General features: G+C 32.1%; 1 long non-coding RNA gene across 1 annotated transcript in view; it reads left to right on the top strand.

Annotated features, from left to right (window-relative positions):
• Positions 1-20,922: 20,922 nt before the first annotated feature.
• LOC143044254 (uncharacterized) overlaps positions 20,923-26,155 on the top strand; it is a 48,264-nt gene continuing 43,031 nt past the window's right edge. The window contains exon 1 of the long non-coding RNA XR_012968610.1: positions 20,923-20,996. This is a non-coding gene — a long non-coding RNA (uncharacterized LOC143044254). The remainder of the gene's footprint in view (positions 20,997-26,155) is intronic.

Raw genomic sequence — 26,155 nt, 5'->3', positions numbered from 1 at the left:
TAGAGCAACACAACACTCAACAACTAACGTGTCCCCGGCAAAACTTTTATTTGGAAGGAAGATTAATACAAAAATGCCAAACATTTCAATAAATGACCAAGCCGACAGTGAAGTTCGAAAAGAAGACCACAAGAACAAAATTAAAATGATATAATACTTCGAGAAAAAAACATTCAGTAACAGTACCTGATTTTACGGTAGGAGATACCGTACTAGTTAAACAGGGAAAGAAAGATAAACTATCTACCACGTACAATCCTCAACCATTAACAGTCAAGAATAAAAAGGGTAGTATGATTACGGCAACGAACGAACAACAAAAAGATATAACTCGAAATTCGTCACATTTCAAAAAGATTTGGAAATCTAAGATAATGACTGATGAGGAGATAGAAGAAATCATTGATGATGACATTATACCAAACACATCATTGAGAAGATCATCACGAGAAAAACAAACACCGAAACATCTCGATGATTATGTGCGTTAAAGAGCTGTGTTACAGGCATAATAATCCTGTGCTCTTTCTGATGTGTCTTGATTTATATGTTTGTTAATTTATGATACAAATCAATTTTATGGAATTTCCTATTCACACTCGTAATGATAGCCTTATCAGATTGATCAGACGATCTACTAATTATATTGAAATTATAGTACGCGTACCGAATAATTTACATTTATCATGTTTATCATGTTTATCACAGACCATAAAGTTTTAATTTTCTATTGATAAAATTTTTTCGCATTTTATCACTTAATTTGTTCACATAGACAGTTAAAGATTTTATGACTACACATACAGTAATATAATTAATTAAAGTAGAACTTTAATCTGAGAAAGGCAGAAATGTAATATTGTAACTTTCATTCATTCATAAATACTTTTACAGTTCAGAGTTCACGCACGAACATAGCAGATAAGGGCGCGTCGTATTGCTTTATGTAACTGTGTTGATTACTTAGCTCTAGCATTATAGTATGTTAATCAGTACACATGGCTTGTCTCTTAGTTAATATATATAGGCTACCAACGTTACATCTCTCCTCTCACTTACTCTCTCCTCTCTCATCTCACATATTCTCGCCTCTCTCACCACTCTCACATACTCTGTCCTCTCCTCTCTCACCAATTACTCTCTTCTCTCTCATACACTCTCACTTACTCTCTCCTCTCTTCTCTCTCACCTCTCCTCTCTCACCAATTACTCTCTTCTCTCATACTCTCTCCTCTCTCACCAATTACTCTCTTCACTCTCACCTCTCTCACACATTCCCTCCTCTCTCGCTTACTCTCTCCATTCTCACATACTCCCCTGTCTCACATACTCTCTCTTATCCTCTCTCACCACTTACTCTCTCCTCTCCTCTCTCACATACTGTCTCCTCTCTCACTTACTCTCTCCTCTCTCATTTACTCTCTCCTCCCTCACATATTTTCTCCTCTCTCGCTAACTCTCTCCTCTCTTACCTCTCTCACATACTCTCTCCTCTCTCGCTTACTCTCTTCTCTCTCGCTTACTCTCTTCTCTCTCGCTTACTTTCTTCTCTCTCACATACAGTCACATACTCTGCTCACTCACTCACTCACTTTCCTCTCTCACAAACTGTCTGCTCTCTCACTTACTCTCTCCCAGTCACAGTCGCACAGTCTCGACCTTTAGTCAAACTGTCAACTCTAGCCCAATCTTTAACTTCAACCCGACACTGAACTTTAGCCCTACCCTTAACACCGTTCGAGCTTAACCAACTTCATCATCATCGGTTTCCCCTTTCCCAATCTTTTCATATACTTACCCTTTAATACACCTTACTAATGCTTACCCCTAACTATGCTTAACCATAACAATTCTTACCCCTATATATACCTACACGTAACCATACCTAGCCGTAACTACCTAACCCATAACACATAATCCTAGCTATCATTTCCCCTATCCTACACGACACTTAACCCTTACTCCCCAACATGACCCCATCTCCTCTCCCAGTCAATGCTCTATAATTACGATTATTTCCCATCCGCATGAGAAATATCAATATGACAGAGATTGAAAATGGCTATGACAGTACAGAGTTCTACTCCTTCTGGGCTGTGGACACCACAGTCCATCGGGGAAGACGCCACTGTCTACCATTGTCTGGGAAAGGTTGGTACTCTCCCCTTCAGTTAACTTTTTTTTTTATCTTTATTAACCCCTTCAGTTAACCTTCATTAGGTAAGAGTACAACACCAAATAATAGAAAAATATATGCTTTTTATTGCAATGAAAATGTCATACTACACCGGTCTTTTAACATTTTACAATTTGCAATATAGACTTGTATGAAGAACCAACTTTTTTGTTTACATTTGCATATTACTTTTTTTAATATTCTTGACCCTTTTTATGTTTAGTTAGTTATAAAACTTCTTACATTTTGTATGCACAAAAAATATAAATTGAGATGAAATAAAGGGTGCTAACTGTGGCAATCCTTAAGTCATTGTTCATATATAACGTAACTAATATACGCTAATTAACAGATTACACATTGTATGTCAAAATCAGTTCACTTGTAATCATAGTAATTACTGAACTGTACAAAAATCAACTGAACATTAATATCTTTTATTCTAATTTATATCATAAGGATGTTTCTAATGAATTAAAAGTGGTTATATAACATTTTTTATCTGACTCTCAAAAACTCTGTTGAATAATATCAGCTCCTGTTGTTTCTTATTATCTTTGGTTGGCCCATTTTTTCATCATATTTGTGATGCTTCAGTCATCTCTTGATTTACATTTTTTTTATTGTTGATTTCAACTGCACATGGTTGTATTCTTTCTTCTTGTCATGTCTTTTTATAGCCTTTTAATTCAGCATTATTCGTTGAATACCAACTTTCTTTGATTTCGCGGTTTCATGTGAACCAAAAATTTGATGTTCAACACATTATCTATAAATAAATGAATTCACATTTGTCAGGTTTGTGATTTTATCTGGTAAGTCGTTGATTTCCGCTTAATGTATTTCGCACATTGGTTATTTTCCACAAAATATTTCAATCATTAATAAAAATAATAATTTAATTGTTACTTAATTATGATTTTTATTAATAATTTTACGATATTTTGAGAACAGTATCCTGGTTTAAATTCGCTGAAAAATTATAATATAAACTAATAAACGTCGTTTACTCGGACTAAACCTATAATGACACAGAACAATATTGAAAGCAAATGGCAAATGGCACGCAATAAATCGGACTTTGTTTATACATGTATACTAGTAGTTCGGAATCAAACAACGCACAAGTGACCCACGACTGTTGTGCGTCAGTCGTACGATAGTAACATGACAGTAACATGCGCATCCCATGACATGAAAACCTGAAAAAAGCCCAAAACAACGCACGACCGACTTGCGACAACCCCACGACAGTACAATTACTTTTTTTTTATGTCGTGTACCCATCGTGTAACCATCGTGGACATATCGTAGCTTTATTTCATGTGACCACTGGACGTTTTGCACGACAGTGCCACGACAACTATTTTATAGATCTTCCACGACAAAAAAAAATCGTACGATCTGTTGTGACCGGGGCTTTAAACCTATACTTAGGCTATGGATGGGTTACGCATAGATTTATACTTTCAGCTATCAACATTGAAAGTGAAACAAAGAGAAATCATATGGTAGACTGGTTCAATCCAAAAAAAAAAAACTACGCTCTATTCATATTTACTGGAACATAATTATGTATATTACCCAGATCTATGTTTGCAAATATAGATATAGGAAGATGTGGTGTGAGTGCCAATGAGACAACCCTCCATCCAAATAACAATTTTAAAAAAGTAAACCATTATAGGACAAAGTACGGCCTTCAACACGGAGCCTTGGCTCACACCGAACAACAAGCTATAAAGGGCCCCAAAATTACTGTTTATATAAAAATAAAGCTGAAATCTTGAATCATTAATTATACATTTAGTTTTAACTTGTCATTTTTTACTAGACTAGTGCAAGTTTTCTCCGTGCTCCAGCTATTGATTAAGTGACCATTTATTAGCATTGGTTTGTTCAAAGTCAGTTGTTCATATTTAGCCTAATAATTAGCAACACATACATTAACTCTTGTTGGTTGATTGTTTGTTGTACAGTCGCAAATATTTCATGCATATTTAGAGCAAATATAAAGATGTAAATATTTAATTTTGTTCAGTTAAATTTATTGTTTACAAAGTAAATTTTATTTTCACTAATAAATTGTAGTGATTACTATATATTTTAATGATAATCTCTATTGCAAAACATGAAACCCTGGCGGGTTAAAATGCAAACATAGTACATCACCCTGTATATAGCAAATTTACCTGACGATATCTGTATATGGGTATTTAGTCGGATCTTAACACGTAATTTGTTTAAAACCGGTTTTAACGAAGAAATGTCGAAATGTTCAGAACTTAATTAAATCTGTTTTTGGGTAAGATGGTGCAAGCATACGATTTTTATTGCGTCTTACACTTTGAGAAGCGAATAATCTTTAGCTACTTTATTTAAATATTGTGTAAAAACGTTAATTATGAGCTATGAAAGTCAAGTGGCTCGAACATTTTACTGAGGAAGTTTTAAAAAAATGCAAAGAAATATTTTAACAGTGGGTTAGATTTCATTAGTCTTCACTATCTATAGATTAACAACTTTTGGTTATATTTATAATTTAGAATCATCATTGAAGGTGGAGCGCGATTGCACAGTTAATTAATTATATTGATGTGCCATTTGTATGCAAGAGTGACATTCCGTTATATTATATGCCAATTCGAAAAAGTTATGCGAGTATTGTCTCCCTTTAACATGTTCATTATTTTATAATTAAGTTTAGGTTTCTGATATAAATTTGAATAGTTAAAAAATGTATCAATAACTCAATATATTTCAGTTTTTGTGATTGTTGTATCAAAAACATTGATGTACGAATATAATTTCCTAAATTTGAAACGTTTAAAAGATTACATACCAATATAAAGAACCGTTCATTATTTTTGAAAAAGACTATGATTGAACTATGTATTATTTATCTTCCCTTCATGATAGATTGATTGGAAAATGAACCAGATTTATCTAAAGGTAATCACAGAGAATGACCAGCAAGCAATTTTTAATTTTAGCTTATTTAACGTTAAAACAACTTTCCACTATAAACAAATGTTACTTTATACAAATGTAAGGACCTTGTTAGCTAAATCTACAAATTTTATTAGATACTATGAATTTTTATTACTATAGTATTAATGAATGGGTGTTTTTATAATGGCCCTGTTATAGACAAGACAAGACAAGACAAATACTTTATTAAAGTCTCACCACTTGTTACATATAAAATATACAGCTTTTTAAAACACAAATTAACAACAAGAGCCACTCTATAAAGAGTTATGAGAGACTATAAAACAATTTTTCTTAAATTATAATACAAATACAACTTAAGTCAACTATCATGAATATAAAATACATTTTCGCTTTATTAAAATTTCATAGCAGATTTTGGCAGTATAAAATACCATATTTTCATTTGTAAAAAGAAAGATAAATTTCTCATTATCAGACATATGTAAAAAAATCTCATCAACAATACTAGCATGGTTAAAAATAACATTACGAATATCTGAATATACAGGACAGTTTAACAAAACATGTTTTTTATCTTCAACGTCATCAGTACAGTTAAAACATAATCTATTTTCAATATCAATATTCTCATAACGACCAGTTTCAATTCTGATGGGTGCTACACCACATCTAAATTTTGCTAAGGCACTCTTGTATCTACCTGGTATATTAAAAATTAAATAATTTTCTACGCCATATACATTTTTGAACATTCTATATGTACGTTATTTATTTTTATCATCTGACATAATGTCCAAGGTCTGTAATAATGGTCGAGGAAGTCTGTAATTGCCCGAGGCAACGCCGAGGGCCATTACAGACATCCGAGGCCATTATTACTGACCGAGGACATATAACAGGGCCATTATAAAAACACCCATTTCTTAATACATTTATTAACCAACTGAACAAAAGTGTATGTGTTGCTGCCAACTTGATGTACTCTCTTACTCTTTTGATGACAGTTTAGTTGGAAAAAAATAATTTGTACTTCACCATGATAAAGCTTTAAATATACCAAATATCCAAAATGTTAAGTTGAAAGAAGTTATGTGTTGAAAAACAGGATGAACAGTGATCCCTTCATATGGTTCTTTAATGTTGGTTGCTGGTTACTAAATTAAATAAAATACAAAAAGGTATTATACTCTTTACAACTTGATTCTATTATCTTTATTAAAAACCCTAACTGGGCTTAATACAGACAAACTGGGCATTAATACAGGGCCATTACAGAAAGACAGGGCCATTACAGAAAAAACAGGGCCATTACGGGAAAAAAACAGGGCCATTACAGAAAATATGTTATTTTTAATAAACAGTCATTTTTGGCAATAATGTATTTAGTTGGTTAATAAAATAGATTAATATGCTACTGTATAACCCCGATACAGATGAAACCGGACGTTGACGCGTTCGAATCGAACACACCATATAACACTAAGTTCAGACAGTAAAAAATAATACTTTTAAAGAAACTCCAATTTCTATTCTTCGGATATTTTGCTCCAATATATTCTTTGCCATAATACTCATTAGTTACTAAAAGGTTTTTCAAATATGTGACATTTTTATATACAAACATTAAAAAACGCACGACGATATCAATGAAAAAACATGCTTGTTATTTTTAGATACTCAAAAATTAATATTTCTCGTACCTCATAGCTTTTAAAACATACATTTTTGAAAATTTCATAGTTTAAATTAACAAACCTATTAAGATCGTATCTTTATGTTGTGTCTAGAAACAGAAAAGTACACGTTTTAAAGTGTCTTTATTTTCATGTTGTGTACGCTTCGTTGTCATTAAACCTTTTTATACTGTACTCTTCGTTGACACAATATTGGGTTTGTCAATGAATTTTGCATGTATTAAATTATAATTTGATATGATTATAACCAATATGCATGTTAGAAAAAAATAATTTATCAACATTACATGCAGACAGCAACCCATAATATCCGTTGTATTGTTGGAACACTCTTAGAGGTATTTTGTAAATGTAAAAAATTCTTCTGTATACGAAAGTGTAAATTGGTAGGAAAAGTAAAATCACAAATTTACTGAACTCAGAGGAAAATCGAATCGGAAAGTCCCTAATCACATGGCAAAATCAAATGACGAAACACATAAAAAAAAACGAATGGCAAACAACTGTCATATTCCTGACTTGGTACAGCCTTATTCAAATGTAAAAAATGGTGGATTAAACCAGGTTTTATAGCGCTAAACCTCACACTTTGTACGACAGTCTCATCAAATTCCGTTATATTTACAAAAATGTGTGAACTGAACAGACATAATGAATAAAATAGTCTAAATATGGGTACGGCAGTCATCATCGTGTTACAATTTTAAAAGAAACAATTTAACAGAACACAAAAGCATCTATCAAATTAAAAACACATTTAAAATTGAAAATACAATAACTCGACAGATGCATATATGTCTAAGCAGAAAGATACACACGTCCGATTTCTTGATACATTTTTTTAAAGTGTTTACCTGACAGTCAATGTACGGTTAGGGGTAGGGTTGGGTGCCCCGCTAACATGTTTAATCCCGCCATATTATGTATGTGCCAGTCTAAAACCCGGAGCGTGTAATTCAGTAGTTATATATATTTTTTATTTACTATTTTGTGCATAAATTAGGCCGTTAGTTTTCTCGTATGAATTGTATTTTATATTTGGTCTTTTGCGAAGAGTTGTTTCAATACCACATCTTCTTTTTATATATACAGCAATCAAAAACAATCAATGGATTATAGGCTTTTGGTCTGAATCTCAGAGGCGAGTGCTGGGGGTCATAGATTACAATAGAGTTACATTAAGGCTTCAGAATATGTGTATACAATATACATGTAACTTATAGCCACCCATAGTAATACAGTTTCTTTAATGTGAAGATGTAAAGATTAAGATATTTTTTTTAATTTTCAACTGGTTTGCTTTCTTCAATTATGTTTTTTTGTTTGTTTAATTTTCAAGGTATAAAGATTCTGCTTAACTTCCTCGAACATTACCGTCTTTCTACTGGGATGGCAAAATCTAAATGATTTGTATTCTGGTTACTATAAGCACCTTAATGTCTACCCACCCTTAAGCATTTCATTCAAATTTTGACTTATTTCGGAGAAGACCAAAGGGGCCATATTTATATTCCACAGTTACCCTTAGCGTCATCGGTAAATTATGCGGTTGAGCAAAGCGTCAATCATCAACCTAGCCCTAGTCATTTGCTTTGTTTCTTCTTTCACGTTTTAAAAGTTACCAATAAAATATGAAACAGTTGGTACTGACCAATTTCTGCACCCCATTTTTCGTTAATGACACGCGTACGTAATGGCTGATTGATGGTTGCTTAACGTTCACTTAGAAATATGGCATGCGTGTTCAGTATACAGTATAATCATAACTTGAGTAGCAACACATACTACTGTCTACATGTAGGTCCTGGAAGGAGGCCCTCCAGAATTACGTCAGAGAAGTTTGGATTGCCACTGGATAAAATGAGGTATATTGAAAAAGGACACAAATGTTGCCTTTCAACAGGCCATTTATGGACCTCTCATAAAGTATGCAGGGTTCACACAGTGTATTAGCGTGGTGTTCTCTCTACACGAGACGTTGAATCTTATATTCCCATTCAGACTGGACGCGACTGCGTACTTTTACATCCCACACAACTAAACGGGTGGCCAACTTCGGTCAGGTTTTACTGCCGTTCGGAAATAAGACCAAAGTGACCATATCTAATAGTATATTTCCCGGTCACCCTTTACCAAATTCTTTCATATAATGAAATAAAAAGAAATCGGCTACAATGTAGAAAGTTATGCTGTACCTGTTATATTAAAACATCACTTAACATAATTACAATATATGCATACTTATGAAAACTCATAAGATCGTACATTCTCTTGATACTGTTTACTTATAATTATTTGGCATTGCACAAGTTCATGCGTTTTATTACGTCTTTACCTAAAACCGTTGGATATATACTGACTAATACTTTAGATAGTATTACATGATTTACCTCCTAGTTGTAATTCGCTTTGATATAACTATCAGTTACTTCAATTACTCCTTTGTCGATATTTTATGTATATGGTTTTTGTGCCTTGTACGGTGACATTTTGAGTTCAGCTAATTGCAACTGTATGGAATTTTTTTTATCATGTTGTGTTGTTACGCAAATGTCCCATGTTAAGGAGAGGGTTTGGGGCTTACTTGTTTAATCCTGTCGCATTTTTTTGTGTCGGTCCAATGGCAGTAGTACATTGGTTATATAGATCTGTCATTTTTTTTCTTTAATACATCATTCTCAAGTTATCAATATATAACCGTTAGTTTCCTCGTTATAATTATTTCACATTTTTTTTATATCGGGGCCTATTTTAGCAGACTTTACATGGTATAGGTTTTCCTCATTGTGAAATGTTGTACATTGGACTATAATTATTGTTTTATAAATGCACCCACTTCATTTAAACTTAGGTGGAAAGTTGTCTCACTGGCCATCACACCACATCTACAATGCTTTATATGTAAAAAAAAAAAAGCAATTTGAATGCCATGTAAGCTTAAGTCATTCGGCAAACTAAGTCCGACGATCTTCTATGTCTGTTTTCGTCTAGACGAATTTGGACCAACACCGGCATGTGGAAGACACGTAGTAACTCAACGTATAGTTATTTATTATTGCTTACGACATTAATACGTAAATGTGTATGCACGAAAAGATATTCAGCATTGTTTATCTCACTAAACGTATGAAATTGCACCGCGTGTCTGTGCGTTTTGCATTTAGCAGTTTTATCAAAAGTTCTATGCAATATCTAAAACTTACAACAACTGTATAATTGAATAAATAAACTAACATGCACATTGACATATTTGTATATAGTCAAATAAGTTCTAGAAAGGCATTCGAAATTGTTGTCATCCCAAATGTTGTCCTGATTATCGCTTCGAACGCGTCAACGTCCGGATTTATTTGTCACACTATCGGGTTTATACGGGGTGATATTGTAAAATTCTATAATGTATGTTACTATTGGAATACAAACCAAGGTAAATTTAACAAAAATGATTTTGCCGACTTTGATCCTTGTAATATTACGCGTATGTGAGAATTAGGTAGGAAGTAGTTGCTTGTTCACCGATTTGACTCAAATTCTCATATTTCATTTATAACCATGTAAAACATTTATCCAAATTATAAAAGGTCTAAAATAAACAATTTACAGGACATGGGCTCGATAATATATAGCTTCGTTTCGAGTGTATTTTAGTCTTGAAGCCATCTAATTAACTATCGAGTTGAGCTCCGAAGAAATCCGATGTTCACTGGCATAAGCAATATAAACATACATTTAATATGAAAAAAAAAGAGCACTCGTACGTGCAATTAGATTTTTCTAGGTCTGTTTAATGCTTTCTTATAGATTAAAAATATATGTTAATCATCGTTGTTGACTGTAAAAGAACGATATTTTTGTGGATCGAATCAGTCTATCAAATGATTTATCTTTGTTTCACTTTCAATGTTGACATTCTTTTCCTTTAAATAACTGAACACGCACGATTCATGTGTTATCCATCTCTAGCTAATTTAATTAGATTGAAGTTCACATGAATGCGGATTCGATGAGGTCGAATTATTCACTTTCAATTGAAAAAATCATCATCAATGTTTCTAAGCTTAAATTGACAAACTTGAACCATGCATACTGGCTGCTAACAGCGAATTATTTTTTTTCACTATTTCACTGTCGTTAATGATTGAACATAAATAAATGGCAGTGGCTATTTGACCGGCACCGGCAAAATAGCAAATTTGCTATTTGACAAGCACAAAATACAGGGAGACACAAATTATGTTACGGCAAATGGCAAGTCTTGCATCCGAAGCTACTGGTGGCGAATATCAACAGAGATTAGATGTAATTCAGAGCATTACAAATTTTTGAAGTCATGGGAAGAAGTGTATGTTTCTTGAAGTTCTAGAATCTGATTCTGTGGAAAATACAAGTTCAATTGGCAATGAACACGAACAAACAGACGTGCATGTTATTGAGGATATTGAAGACATCAATGATGATATAAATGTAAAGAAAATAATACTGATAATGTTCATATATTCGAAAATTCACGAAAACTAGTTCGTAAGAAGAAGAACGAAAAAAAAAAGAAGAAGAAGAACGAGATACAGCTCAATAAGAAGAACATCTACTGGATTCCAATATTGTTGTGGATCGCATGTTTCGCATATATATTACTTCCACCAAATATCAAGAAACGTGGAAAGCCAAAAGGTTTGACCCAAACTGTCATCGGTCTTCCAAAAAAGCGTAACCGTAAAAGCAATTGTGTACCATTTCATAAGAAAAGTTCCAAAGAAATCGGATTCCTTATATTAGACTGGTTTGTTGGAAGCGATTTAGCAAACTGCTGTTAATAACAACATGTAAATAACCGAAGAACAAGTTGAAGCAAGACCTGAACTTTTAACTACCTCTTGTTTGGACTCAATTGTAAACATTGATTTAATCAAAAAGTATTGTCAAAATGATGCATGATAAGCTATTGAGAGCGTATTTAAAGAGAAGAAAATTGATATTACAAAGGTATTAATAAATTATTTATTTATGAACATCTTCAATATTTTATTTTTGATTGTACTGTATTTTCAATGCTTGATATTGTGATAAAATGATTTGAAATTATTATTAAACTTTTTTATTCTCTACTAATCACATCAATGAACAGTTTTATTCAGTGCCGGCTAAATAGCAAATCATACTTTTAAATTAGATTTGTTATATGTCTCGTTGCTAGTGCCCCTATAATTATAATAATAGTATAATAGCTTAACTTTATATATTAAGTATTAAATTATTGAGTTTATAACATATTTGTTGTTATTAATTCTTCTTTGGACATCGTAACTTCAAGTTCAGACCTGTATCCTAAGACACCTATGTATATATCCTAACTTTAGAACATTTTTATTTTATGAGACTTTCGTTAACCTGACTTAGGACTAAGATGTGACGTATTGCGGTCTACGGGATCCCTTCTTCCGCTTACCGACTAAGATGTGTCCTAGAACTTTAATTGGTTTTGTGTTTAATAACTTTGTAATCAATTTTGGCAAGTGTATTCTTATAACATGTATAAGTGTAATTGTTGTTATTGTCTCAAAATAAAGTGAGACAGCATTTTTTTTTGTATTGAATAAATCTTAATCATGTTTCGAAAAGTGTATTTAAAAAAAAAATCCTTTCTAAATAAAGTCATGAGTGGGATTCTGTCAAAAGTTTTATTATGTGTTGAATAACTCTTAATCATGTTTTGGTTAGTGTATTGCTATAACTTTATTTCACTGACTTGTTTCAAAATAAAGTGAGATTCTGACTACGTTTTTTTTTTTGTGTGTTGAATAAATTTTATCATGTTTTGGTTATAATTCGTGTATTGCTATATTTTATTGTTTCATTGTTTCAGATCAAAGGGACCAAGCTGTTAAAAACAATTATCTTTTGTGTTTTTCATTTAAAATCTTCAATGTTTTACTCATACCAAGCTATGAATACATTCAGTATTTCAAAGCAATTTAAAACAACTATCATGATTTTTCAATTATTCAACAGGAATTTGAATTAAAATTGGGCGCGAATGTGTAGGGTGCGAAAGTGTATTGGGCGCGAACGGACCTGATACCAACTTCCTAGTAATTTGTTCTAGGACTCCTATGTTGACATGGCCCTTGGTTTTTATTTAGTTCAGTTGAAAGAAGTTAGAGTTATTCCTCTTTCTACAATTGGTTTCGTGTTTCCTGTGTTGGTTTTATAAAAATTCATCGATATAAAGAATGTTCAAAAGGTTAAAAATTCATCATTAAAAATGTCCGAAAGATTTTATGTTTTATTTTGTTTTTTCTTATTACATTATCACTGTTGTTTATGTGGTTCATATTAATTGAAATGCTCTGTACGGACCCTATACTGTAATTTGGAATATAACTTGACTTTGACATCGATCTTCAAATCGGTCTTTTAACCCGGCAAATATAATTGGACATGAACAACACGACTGGTGTCACTATAATGAAACAAACATCTGTTTTATACCCTTCTACAGCACCTGCGTTCAATCCGGGCATTGGTGTTGTAGTTTCATTGTTTTTATTTTCGTCTTCAATTGTCATGATTGTGTTTTGGTGTTTTACTCGAGTGAAAGTTTTGTGTTGTCTCTATAAAGCTTCTTTACATTCTTTTTTATTTCTAAAAAGAAAGCTCAAAGTACTGTATCTGTTGACATGCAATCATGTCGTTAGATACATTCTTATCATGGTCATACTGCTGTATACTTCATACCGCTACAGTAAAGATATATAGATACAATCTTGTGTAATATCTAGAAAAAAAACTAAGCAGAATTTCAACATAGGTACTAGTACTAGGGGACAGGACAAATCACCAACAGCTATGACATATGTGTTTCTTTTGAATATGTCTTTTGATTGAGTTAAGTAATTTCAATTGATATTTTATAGTAACCATGTCTTTCTATATTTTGTGATGTTACAGTATTGCTTCGGGTAAGGAAGAAGGTTGGTACCCGTATTAAAATGTTCAATTTTACGTATATTTTTTTTTACAAAAGCGCGGCATTTTTCAGTTGACGTCGCCAACGCAAAATAATCCAATTTTCGACGTAGGACTGCTAAATAAATAAATAAATAAATAAATAAATAAATAAATAAATAAATAAATAAATAAATAAATAAATAAATAAATAAATAAATAAATAAATAAATAAATAAATAATCTTTATTTCAAGAGGATGTTCCCATTAGTTAAAACTAATCTGCCTGAGAGTCCTCAAAATAATAATAACATATTTATAAATACATAGATCTAAGAAGTGCAATCTGGAAAAAAAAATAATGTACCATAACAGATTTATTAAAAACAAAAGTGATGCCAACTGGGAGTTGTACAGAAAACAGAGAAATACTGTGACAAAAAAAAAAAAAAAGAGCTCAATTAAAACATATTTTTCGTGAAAGAACTGCTGGTGGTCCAAAATCAACAACATTTATTCCACTATTAAACCATTTTTATCAAATCAAAATATTAAATCAAACAATAACATAATTTTATATGAAAATGATAAAATTCTCAGTGATCCTAAAGAAGTACAGAAATTTTCAATAATTTTTTCACAAATGTGGCTAAAGATATAGGAGATAAAAACATTAAAATAGACAGAAATTACCCAAGTATAATAAAAATTGAAGAAAATAAAAATGATTATAATGAGTTGAATTTTAAACCTGTAACAGAAGAGTTTGTGAGTAAACAAATACATAGGTTAAGGTAGCACAATACAAAGATTTTTCATCCCCAATTAGACATCTTTAAACTGTTGTAATTCCACTCATCTTTCTTTAAATTTTATAAATGAGGTACCAAAAGAAAGAAGAAGGATTAATCTTTCAAATTGTGATAATTTCATTATAACATAATTATTACATAATTAATTGATATGTAATTAGTTGCCATATTGTGATGTCCATACTTGAATGAATTTAGCTTCTTTGTTATTCATAGCATCCCAAAATATTTTATAGATTCTTGCACAATACAGTTTGACCTCCAAAACTGTGTCTCAGACTTTTCCTATTGTATTTCATTCTCTCATAAATCTTCAATGAAGTTTGCAACATCAATTCATAAGAGACCACGAAATTCAATTGGGTATAAAATTTGTTCTATTGATGTTTTTAGTAATCTGAGACACAGTTTTGGAGGTCAAGCTGTGTTGTACAAAAATCTATAAAATATTTTGGAATGCTATGAAAAACAAACACGCTAAATTCATTCAAGTGTGGACATCACAATATGGCAACTAATTACAAAATAATTAATTACGTAATAATTATATCTTAATGAAATTATCACAATTTGAAAGATCAATCTTTCTTCTTTCTTTTGGTACCTCATTTATAAAATATAAAGAAGGATGAAATGAACTACATCAGTTTAAAGTTGTCTGATTGGGAGTGAAAAAATCTTTGTATTGTGCTACCTTAAATCTTAGAAAAGCCACTGGATATGACAATATTTCACCAACAATTATAAAATTGGCACAGCCAGTAATATCAAATCCTATTAAAATTTTAGTTAATAAATCATTTGAAAGCTCAATTTTTCCTGATAATCTTAAAGCTGCTCAGGTTTCCCCACTTTTAAAAAGAATAACTCTAGCTCTTGATAAAGAAAACTGTAGACCTGTAAGTGTGTTACCATGTATTTCTAAAATTTATGAAAGAGCTATACATGACCAACTAATGGAATTCTGTAATAAACATTTTCATCCTCTTCTTTCGGCATTTAGGCAGGTTTTGGTTGCCAAACTGCACTTATAAAAATAATAGAAGACTGGAAAACAGCTCTGGACGAGAACAAATTTATTGCTGCAATTTTGATGGATCTAACTAAAGCATTTGATTGTCTACCGCACGATTTACTTTTACTTAAATTGGTAGCATACGGTCCGTCTAAAAATTCTCTAAAATTATTAAAAAGTTATTTAGAAAACAGAAATGGAAACAAAATTTCTTGTGAAGAAAATGTTAAATTTCTTGGAATAACTATAGATTCGGACTTAAATTTTAACAATCATATATTTGAAATATGTAAAAAGGCATCAAGACAATTAAATATTCTAAAACTTATAGGTAAATATCTAAACAGGCTAGGTAGGTTAACAGCATACCACTCATTCATACTTTCGAATTCTAACTATTGTCCAGTAATTTGGCACTACTGTAGTGAAAAAAATCTTTTAAAATGGAAAAAATTCAAGAAAGAGCTCTAAGATTCATTTATGAAGATTATGATATTCCTTACGAAAAACTGCCAGAAAAATCTAAATTACCATCTGTATTAGGTAATCCCTCTTTCAAAGGAGCACTTCATAATGAATATATATGTCTATACACACTTAGTTTGAAAATATAAAAAATTAAAAAATATAAATGTACGCCCCGTGGGGTGTCTTTAAAAATAAGAAGAATAAAAACAATTGCAATTGAAACATTTAAAATAATTCACAAAAAAAGTCCGAGCTACCTTCATGATTTGATTGATATAAAAATTAACAACTTACGTATGATTTAAGATCACAAGAAACAGCAGTACTCCCAAGAGTTCGAACTACTAAGTATGGCTTAAGATCGTTTCGCTATAATGCTGCACTAATCTGAAATGAGCTACCGAACCATTGCCGAATGGAAACATCTTTTGACCAATTCAAAAAATTGGTACAAACATGGGATCCAAGTGACAGCTCATGCATGCCAGTGCAGTGCATGCATATAGTGTATATGCCTGTCATTTATTTTACTTTTTTTTTGTGTGTGACTATATGATTTCATTTTGTGCAATCTTATTATTAACTTGTGATATGTTTTAAGTGTACTATATGCTTTTAACTTATATGGTATCTTACTATGCATTATGTTTAAAATTGTGTTGTTTTCGTGACTTTAGTATGTGTGTATTGTATTGTGTGTGTGTATTGTATTTTGTTATTAAGTCGAATTGAAAAGCTCACTAGAGCTTGTGTTTATGTAGTTTATTGAATATCGACTCTAAATAAAACTTTGGATGTGGTGCACCCTTATTAAAAATAGGCACTGGCTACGGTTACATGGAAATGTAACAATAATAAAAATATTATTGTTACATTGGAGACTAAATGCCGGAATGCATGGTTGGGTATGGACCTGTTTAATAACGAATGTAACAATAATTATTGAGGCTACGGTTACATTGCGTTATTGTTACATGAAAAAAAGCAATGTACGATGGGACTAGTAATATGTACTAAATAATAAAAGTTGAGGACAATTATTACATACATTTATAACATACAATTTATTTACTGTAATTTTTTATTTACAATGACAATTTCTACAAATGCAGTAAGTTGTTTTTAAAGTCAGACACATTTTTGATGAACGAAATTACGTCCTCCACGGATACGTGTACATACAGAATTTCTTAGTATTTAAGTTACAGTTAGCAAACTTTGCTTTTGATTATCAATTTGCGTCAAGTTATAAAGCTGTATGAAATGTATGTCTTGATATTGTTTCAGTTTCGTTTAAAACGCATCCCAAGTTTTATTTTTTTCACCATAAACGGAAATTGGTCCAAAGTAATGACAGTAATACGAGTAGGTGTGCAGTTAAATACTTTATAAAAATGAAACCATTGAACTATATTTTTCGCCTTTGACAGTCACACTCCTAATCTTGAGTAGTATCTTTAAGAACATCAAAACCATTAATATAGTGTTATTTACTGGCTGTTTCTGTATTGGCACTGGTATAGATTCAAGGTTTGCTGTATTGGCCTCGAGACCCGTTGGGTCGAGGGCCAATACAGCTGACCGAGAATCTATACCAGTGCCAATACAGAAACAGCCAGTTCATAACACCTTTATTAAATGATTATAAGAGAATTAAAAACCGGAAGTGAACGTCCCGTATTAGCCCATGGGCCAATACAGCTTTTTTCCCGCTTTTTTCCGTATTGGCCCTCGTTTTTTCCGTTTCAAAACTTTAAGACATTACAAAACATTGCACATCATTTAACCTGTTTATTTTATGACTTTAATTTAAAAAATATTATACAAATGTTTTTATGCATAACGATACTTCCAGAGTTAAGTAATGGCGTAATAAAATTGAAAACCGGAAGTGAACGTCCTGTATTAGCCTAGGGCTAATACGGCTTTTTTCCCGCTTTTTTCTGTATTGGCCCTGTTTTTTTCCGTATTGGCCCTGTTCGAAGAGCAATATTAAATCTTGATTTATATCGACAGTGAAACGTTTTAAGTATTGCACATGCTGATTTATCCGTATTAGGGCTTATTTGCTCATATCATTTAATAATACGTAGTAAAACTATTCAAGTTGTACACCATTTGTTGAATAATAATATTTTATTATTTATCAGTATTAAATTACAAGTATTGTTTAGTTCATATGAAAGAATGAAGCAATACAACTATAGAAGATTTAAGTTTAATCAATCTAGCGTACATTGCTGTTTTTCATGTAACAATAACGTAATGTAACCGTAGCCTCAGTAATTATTGTTACATTTGTAATTAATCGGTTCCTCACCCAACTTTGTATTCCGGCAATTAGTCTCCAATGTAACAATAATATTTTTATTATTGTTACATTTCCATGTAACCGTAGCCAGTGCCTTAAAAATAACGTCCTACGCGGGTTATTCAGTGTGCACCACATTTTTTATGTTATTTCTTCATAGACAGAAACAATTATAGCAATCAATTTACCTTTATTAAATAGACAACATGTTACAGTAGAGTCTCTAACGGTAAGTATGTCTCTTTTTTTGTTGATTTTACTACTCAGTATTAAATGTTTGGCAGTGGCTATTTGACCGGCACCGGCTAAATAGCAAATTTGCTATTTGACCGGCACCGGCAAAATAGCAAATTTGCTATTTAGCCGGCACTGAATAAAACTGTTCATTGATGTGATTAGTAGAGAATAAAAAAAAACTTCATAATAATTTAAAATTATTTTATCACATATTGAGCATTAAAAATACAGTAACGTTACAATCAAAAATAAAATATTGAAGGGTACGCTTTTCTGGAAGACCGATGACAGTTTGGATCAGACATTTTGGCCTTCCACGTTTCTTCCTATTTGGTGGAAGTAATATATGCGAAACACACTCAACACTTCATGGTTTTGATGGTATGTGCATATCCCGGCCTTTTCCACAGCTGAACAAAATGTGTGGGTATATGAGTAACAGTAACAAAAGTTTTTATATATAATTACATTCGATTATGTTTCATTATAATACGTTATTCTGATTGGCCAACTGCACATCTCGTGCTATTCCTGAAACAATTGTATTAGACAATAACATTTATCATTCATGATGACACGAGGTCCCACAATAAAGTACACAGGTAAATTAAATGAAAACTTGATAAAAATCGTGTTTTCATGATTCTAGCTAAAAAAATGTAATTATAAGTATTGAATGCTTCTTTTTGTAATTTTATAGGGTTGTAAAAGCGTTGACTGTGCGCACATTTTTAGTATGAAGCGCGGAAATTGTACTTCGGTCAACGCTTATACACCCCAATAAATTTACAAAAAGCAGCATTCAATTCTTAAATAAAATTTTGATATTTAATCATTATTCTTACATTTAAAATCCAGTGATGATAAGATAAGATAATTTTATTAACCAATCATGGTGCCCAAAATTTGAGCTATACAATCAAATGAATTACAAAATAAAGCACAGAAAATGCTCGGGGGGGCCACTTCAAATTTTTTTTGGTAGGGGTGAGCAGCTGAGACATCAAGTACCCCACCCTTTTCATATATTTTGTTTATCAAAAATATATACCTTGTCATAAATCAATTAACAAAAAACAGACCTATAGATATATTTAAATATTTTTCATCTTCTGGTACATTATTTTAGATTTTTTTCCCGCTCATCATCACGTTCTTGTTAAGAAGCAAAGTAGTCGCAATAATATCACCTTCTTTTCCAATAAATTCGTCACATCTTAAAAACCTTCTTCTTATTGCCCATTTTATATCTTTCATTATGAAGATATTTCAATTCGAAAATACAATACATATAAAAGACGTTTGGTCTGATCATACAAACACCTTCACTGATTTAAATATTAATTAAAAACTGATAAAAAGTTTCATTGCCGTTCCCTCTTAAAGGACGCTGTCACAATGGAATTTCTTTCAATAGTTGTTATCATGTTTTATGTATACAAACCCTTGAATGTTAATTAGGTGCAAATGTCAATTCGGTCGGATTTATTGCATCTATCACTGGCATCAGTGGAAATACCACATCAGAATAAATAGAGTTTAATTGGTTTGACAAATAACTGATGCATTTACGACTGTGGTTTAACAGCATCAAAAATAAATACGGACATCTGATTAGTTTCAGATACTTATGATATAATCAAGCAAGTGATAATATCAACCTATTGATATATTTAATCTGAATTTCTCACCCTTTTCATATATCATAGAGCATGAAAAAGTGACCTATTCCAGCGGCTCATCCCTACCACTAATTATATAGTAAGTGGCCCCCCCGAGAGAAAATGATTAGAATGATTAAAGTACATTTAAACAAAAAACCACATGAATACACATTTACACTAATTAACCTGATATAAATCAAGTTATTGACAAAACATAGTTATGGGTGCCACTGTGACCTGGAGAAATTACATAAATCTGTGTTATAATTTAATCAGAGCCGGCTAAATAGCAAATTTGCTATTTTGCCGGTGCCGGTCAAATAGCAAATTTGCTATTTAGCCGGTGCCGGTCAAATAGCCACTGCCTAAATGTTTAGACAGAGACAATATGTATTTATATAATACACATGTCTCATCATGCGGTTCAGATATTGTACCACCATTTGATAAGTTTTTCGATGATATTTAAAGTTATGGATGTGATCAATTATATAGATCTAGCTTAATCTTTTAAAATCCAATAGTAGAACTGTAGATCTACCCGTCCCGCAAATTCCCCATTACTTAGATTCACGATTGCTTTTCTTTTTTATTAAGGAAAGCCAGCATCATTTGCACATTACTCTCCCCTTGTTTGTTGTTTCCACGAAATGAGGAAGATATTTGCATAAATATAATGCGGCAATGGGAAAAAAAACAGGAGTGAAGATCTTGTAATGTAAGTCGAAGGCGGTTTAAGACGTTTCAGTTCGAATAATAATGAAAACTTAAAAGGGGGCGATCTATGAAATTGAAATCGAAAACACATTGAAACGATTATATATATTATATTCTGACACAGTCACTGAAATCAACACAACAGACGATTTGTCTGGACAGTTTCAGTGTTACCTTCCATAATTTATTCAACGAACAAAAATTGAATGAAACCCAGTAGCAGATCAAGCCATTATGTATTCCAGCTACAGCCTCACTGGACACAACTACGAACGATTTTTGAACATAGATTAATATTTTTTTTATGTAGACTACTTTTCTTGAATTGTTTATACCATAGAATTTAAGATGTATCAAGGAATTGTGTATTTTAAAAGGAATGGAAACGCGGCTCGAGATCAATCAGGATACCTGCAGAGCACCCGCAGAGCTATAACCCATGTCTGGCTCAGGCGGAAGTATGATGAATAATATAAAAAAATCATGACGGTGGTCCATTTCCTGTCATATAGATCGGTCTTTAAATTCACGGGGTCATCTTGCTTGAGACGATGTAAATGAGAGATAAAACCGAAATCAAGAATAAACTTTTATTCCTTGAAAAAGGAAAGGCCTTAGGTATCATTTTAATGCCTCATTAAGGGCATCCGATACAGTTTCTCGATATAATGTCATTTTTATAATTTTGAAATATGTTGTAGGCCTTGGCGAGTTATAAAATAAAACACAAAATAAAACATAGGTCACCGTGCTTGTTTTCGAGAAAATTGAGGCTGAAAATTGGGGATTTGTGCAATTTTGTAAAAAAATTAGGCAATGTTATAAAATTTTTGGAGCAGATATTCTTCGTCGTAAATTATTAAGATCGGGTTCAATCTGAAGCTGTGATAAGTGGCAATAAGGAAAAAAATAAATCACTATATGAATAACTATAAAATTATTCAAGTCTTGCTTGATATTGCGGACCAGATGCTCAAAGTGGTATTTTTCTAAACCTAAAAAAATGGAAAAAAACTGTTTCTGAAAATGCCATTTTTATCATTTTTCTGCATAAACTGCATTTTGTCATGCTTTCTCCAAATCGCAAATAAAAAATATAGGTCACCGTGCTGGATTCCATGATAATCACGATTTATCCTTAAAAATTGCGTCACTCCTTTGTAACCTCAATGTTAGCGCTAAAGTGCACGACGTCGCTGGCAGACAATTTCGACGTTATCGCTTCAAATTACCGGCGACATTTTTCAGATGTATAAATATTACTTGTAAAGTACTATCTATAAATTGGTAACATTGTTTTCGGAAGTAAAATCATGTGAATAACAAATACATTTGTGTACCTCTCTGTGTTTGTGGTCTAAGTGAGAAACTTCTCAAGAAAAGTTATTACGGACTGTTGATAATTTTTACGGCTTTCAAAAATTTAAGATTCGGCAATTTAGAACATGACATACAGGTACATTTACTGTACACACTCGTATATTATTTCATACTGTATGATGACCTCTAGATGTTGTTCTTTGTTTTGTTTTGTTTGGTTGGCTGCTGTTTCATTAAACATACTCCTTAATATCCTTTAATTCACGTTTTTATCACTGAGAAAATCCGTTTTTGTTGATACGAAGTTAGCGTCATTTGGACAGTAATCAAATTTGCCGTTACTTTTCTCGTTTGAGTTGTTTTACCTTGTCATTTCGAGACCTTTTATAGCTGACTATGCGGTATGGGCTTTGCTCATTGTTGAAGACCTATAGTTGTTAATTTCTGTGTCATGTTTGTCTCTTGATGAAAGTTGTCTAATTGGCAATTATACCACATCTTCTGTTTTATGTGGTCAGAAAACAGAAGCAAAATGTTACAAAGGAGAATCTTCAATTTGCTAATGGATGCTTTTGTCCAGACAGAGAAACTATAATTTTGAAATTTTTGATTTGGCAAAAAAATGATTGAATTAATAGCGAGAGGACTGGATATATTACGATTAGTTGCAATTAAAATCATTCTCTCATAGCGTAATTTTATTGGTAAATAACTATATATTTTTTTCACCACAGCGCGTACATAAAATACTGCATGTCCATTCCCCTGTCTGTCCTTCTGGACTTCTGGTTAATTAGATTTTTCAAGTGTACAATTCTTGCCAACTTATATAACTTGATAAGTAATGAGCCAGTTAAAGCGATGGGGTGTAATTAACACCCTGTCAAAGCAAGAGATGCATCATAATATTTTCTTTAAAGTCGACCCCGTTTACATTCCTTTTAAATATACAATTCCTTGGATGTATGAAGGCTTTCCATTTTGCATCATATCCCACATAATTTTTTATTCACGTTAGGATACTTTTAGTACATGTAGTAAGATTTGCGTGACCTCTTTTTACGGGTCAAGAGAGCCACATATGGACGCAATATCGAAACAGCACTATATTGATATATCTTGCAGAAGAAATCAATGAGGGTGGTAAAGAGGGGCCCTCAACACGGAAACACGTGAAATAAAAATGGCCAAAACGTTGTACGGAAAATTAAAATCGGAAAAAACGAAGCACGAGAAATAAAATAGTAAATATTAATGTAAAAAGTAAAATAATTTATTAATCAGCCGTTCTTGGAGATCATTTAACCATTATATATGATGGACATGATGACCCTACAGTCACATTTTAGCGTCTGCTAGTTGCAACTGATTTGAAAGAAAAATATTATTCATAATAGATCATAATAATTAATTTTATAGCAATTTTAAATATTCTGCATGGGAACACATAATTCAAAAGAAAAAATCTCCTGACTGACCAGGGCTTTGAATTTAATTCCGGCCTTACTCTTAATCAAATGCAGGACAAGCACAAGAAATTAAGAGTACCGACACGAAACACGGAAAATAAATAAAGGAGAACACGAGGCACGCACATTGAGCCAAACACCAGAAAACGAGAAATAAAACTTCAAAACACGACAACACGTGAATTAAAAAGGCGGAAAACGTTGCACGAAAATAACCCTTTACCACCCTCATCAATGACAACAGTCTAGATTGATAAAGAATACATTGTACATTAATCTTTATCTCTAACACGTTTTCATAGGAAAATAAGATGCACAAGTTTGTTTTTGGGGAAAGACGGCTTGGGGAGCCGTCAATCCCCTATGGGGTTGACCAGAGTGATATTCCCTCACATCATTCATTTTGTTTTTATAGCACTTGTGGAACACCCCCCAACAAATCTTACTGAGATTGATGAGATGGGGAGACACAAATGAATAAATTGACTCTACATGCTCTAAACACTTTTTTACACATTTCCCTTCTGTTTCTCTCGAAATTATCGTATATTGAGCTCTCCTTTACACTATTTACGTTTCTTTTACAATCCGGAAAAATCAGTATGACGAGATATTCTAAATATATCCAACCTACATTATATTTTATAGTGACGTCATTGTTGGAATGCCACACTACGTATACGCAGAAGCAGGGATATCCTTCACTGGTTATTTAAATCATTCTCATACACTAATTAAAAAATAGTATTTGTTAAATTTAATCATGATTATGTTTGCTGTAGATTTTTTTCATTTTTTTCTGTAAAACTTTGTTTTGAGAATCTTCCTCCAATTCAGGAGCACCTCAATTTATGAGTAATTATCCACTAAAATAAACACTTAAAATGTTACATATATATGTATATGATAAGTAGTCTTCCATTAAAACTAAATTTTGTGTACCAACATAATCATTGTAATGGTAACAAAAAAAATTAAATTACAAATGTTGCATTTTGTTGTTTAAACCTATTTATTCATGAAATTTTACAAATATTTCAAAATGTAGGATTTGGAAACAAGCTTCACACAGTTTACATTAATCATATTGTTTTTTCATTAGTACCTGTACCCCTGTGATGAGAGTTTTAACTGGGAACTTTATCAATGGAAATTTGAAACTGATTTTTCAGTCCTAACTTTCTTAAGAAAAGAAATAAAAATCTTAAGAGTGCTGTCACAAAAAATGGAAAATGGCCCTAGCCTGCAGTTCAGTCGTACACTATTAAGATTTCAAAAAATATTGTAGTTGTTGTTAAATGACTGAATTCAACTAGTTGAATTTTAGATAATTAACTATCAACTTTAATTGAATGTTTAGATTTAGAAGATGCAGATCTCATCCATTGGTCTAAATTGAATCCTAAACTAAAGAAACGAAATTACATTAAACAACAATTGATTTCAATATTGTCAACCTTTCTACATGTTCTAGCAGTTCTTTTTTCATTCTTTATATGTAAACTATCAAAAGATCCCCCCCCCCCCCCCCCTCCAGAAAAAATGAAATAGAAACAAGGGCCGTCTTTCCCCTCAGAGCTATTCAGCTCTTTGATTTACTTCAATTACTTCAGCAGTGGTTGCTGTCGAAATGTCGGTCATGTGTAAAAGAAAGATTTCTGATTTTTTTTGTTTTTGTGAAAGTTCCTCCTTTAAAGGAGCACTAAATTCAAGTTTATCCATTTCGATGGTGTAATTATCATTCATCTATGATTTTTTTTTATATAGGTCAACATTTCTTTCGGAGTTCTCTGGAATTTTCAATAAAATTAACATATTTTCTTTTGACCGTAAATAGGGTCACAAGAGTCTAAAAAACGTCAATTGTGGGGTTATTTGGGCAAGATAAAAAGCTTCACGCAAATGAACAGAATCAGGAGACATTTTTCTTTCTATTTATGAACAAAAGAAGGCAATATGCACTTACTTCTATTTTTTTTTTTTTTTTTATAACTTGCAGGCCAGATTGCCGTTCTTATAATATTTTCCGAATGATTTTGTCATCGTCATCAACATTCACCAAGTGCACATAAATTGTATTATCATGAAAACAAAGGAATTTTAATAGGGTTTTTATACGACCGCAAAATTTGAAAAATTTTTCGTCGTATATTGCTATCACGTTGGCGTCTGCGTCGTCGTCGTCGTCCGGCTTCCGAATACTTTTAGTTTTCGCACTCTAACTTTAGTAAAAGTGAATGGAAATCTATGAAATTTTAACACAAGGTTTATGACCACAAAAGGAAGGTTGGTATTGATTTTGGGAGTTTTGGTCCCAACATTTTAGGAATTAGGGGCCAAAAAGGGCCCAAATAAGCATTTTCTTGGTTTT

This window comes from Mytilus galloprovincialis, chromosome 9, assembly GCF_965363235.1.
Source record: "Mytilus galloprovincialis chromosome 9, xbMytGall1.hap1.1, whole genome shotgun sequence".
Taxonomy (NCBI): Eukaryota; Metazoa; Mollusca; class Bivalvia; order Mytilida; family Mytilidae; genus Mytilus; species Mytilus galloprovincialis.
This window is presented reverse-complemented; position numbering and strand designations above follow the sequence as displayed.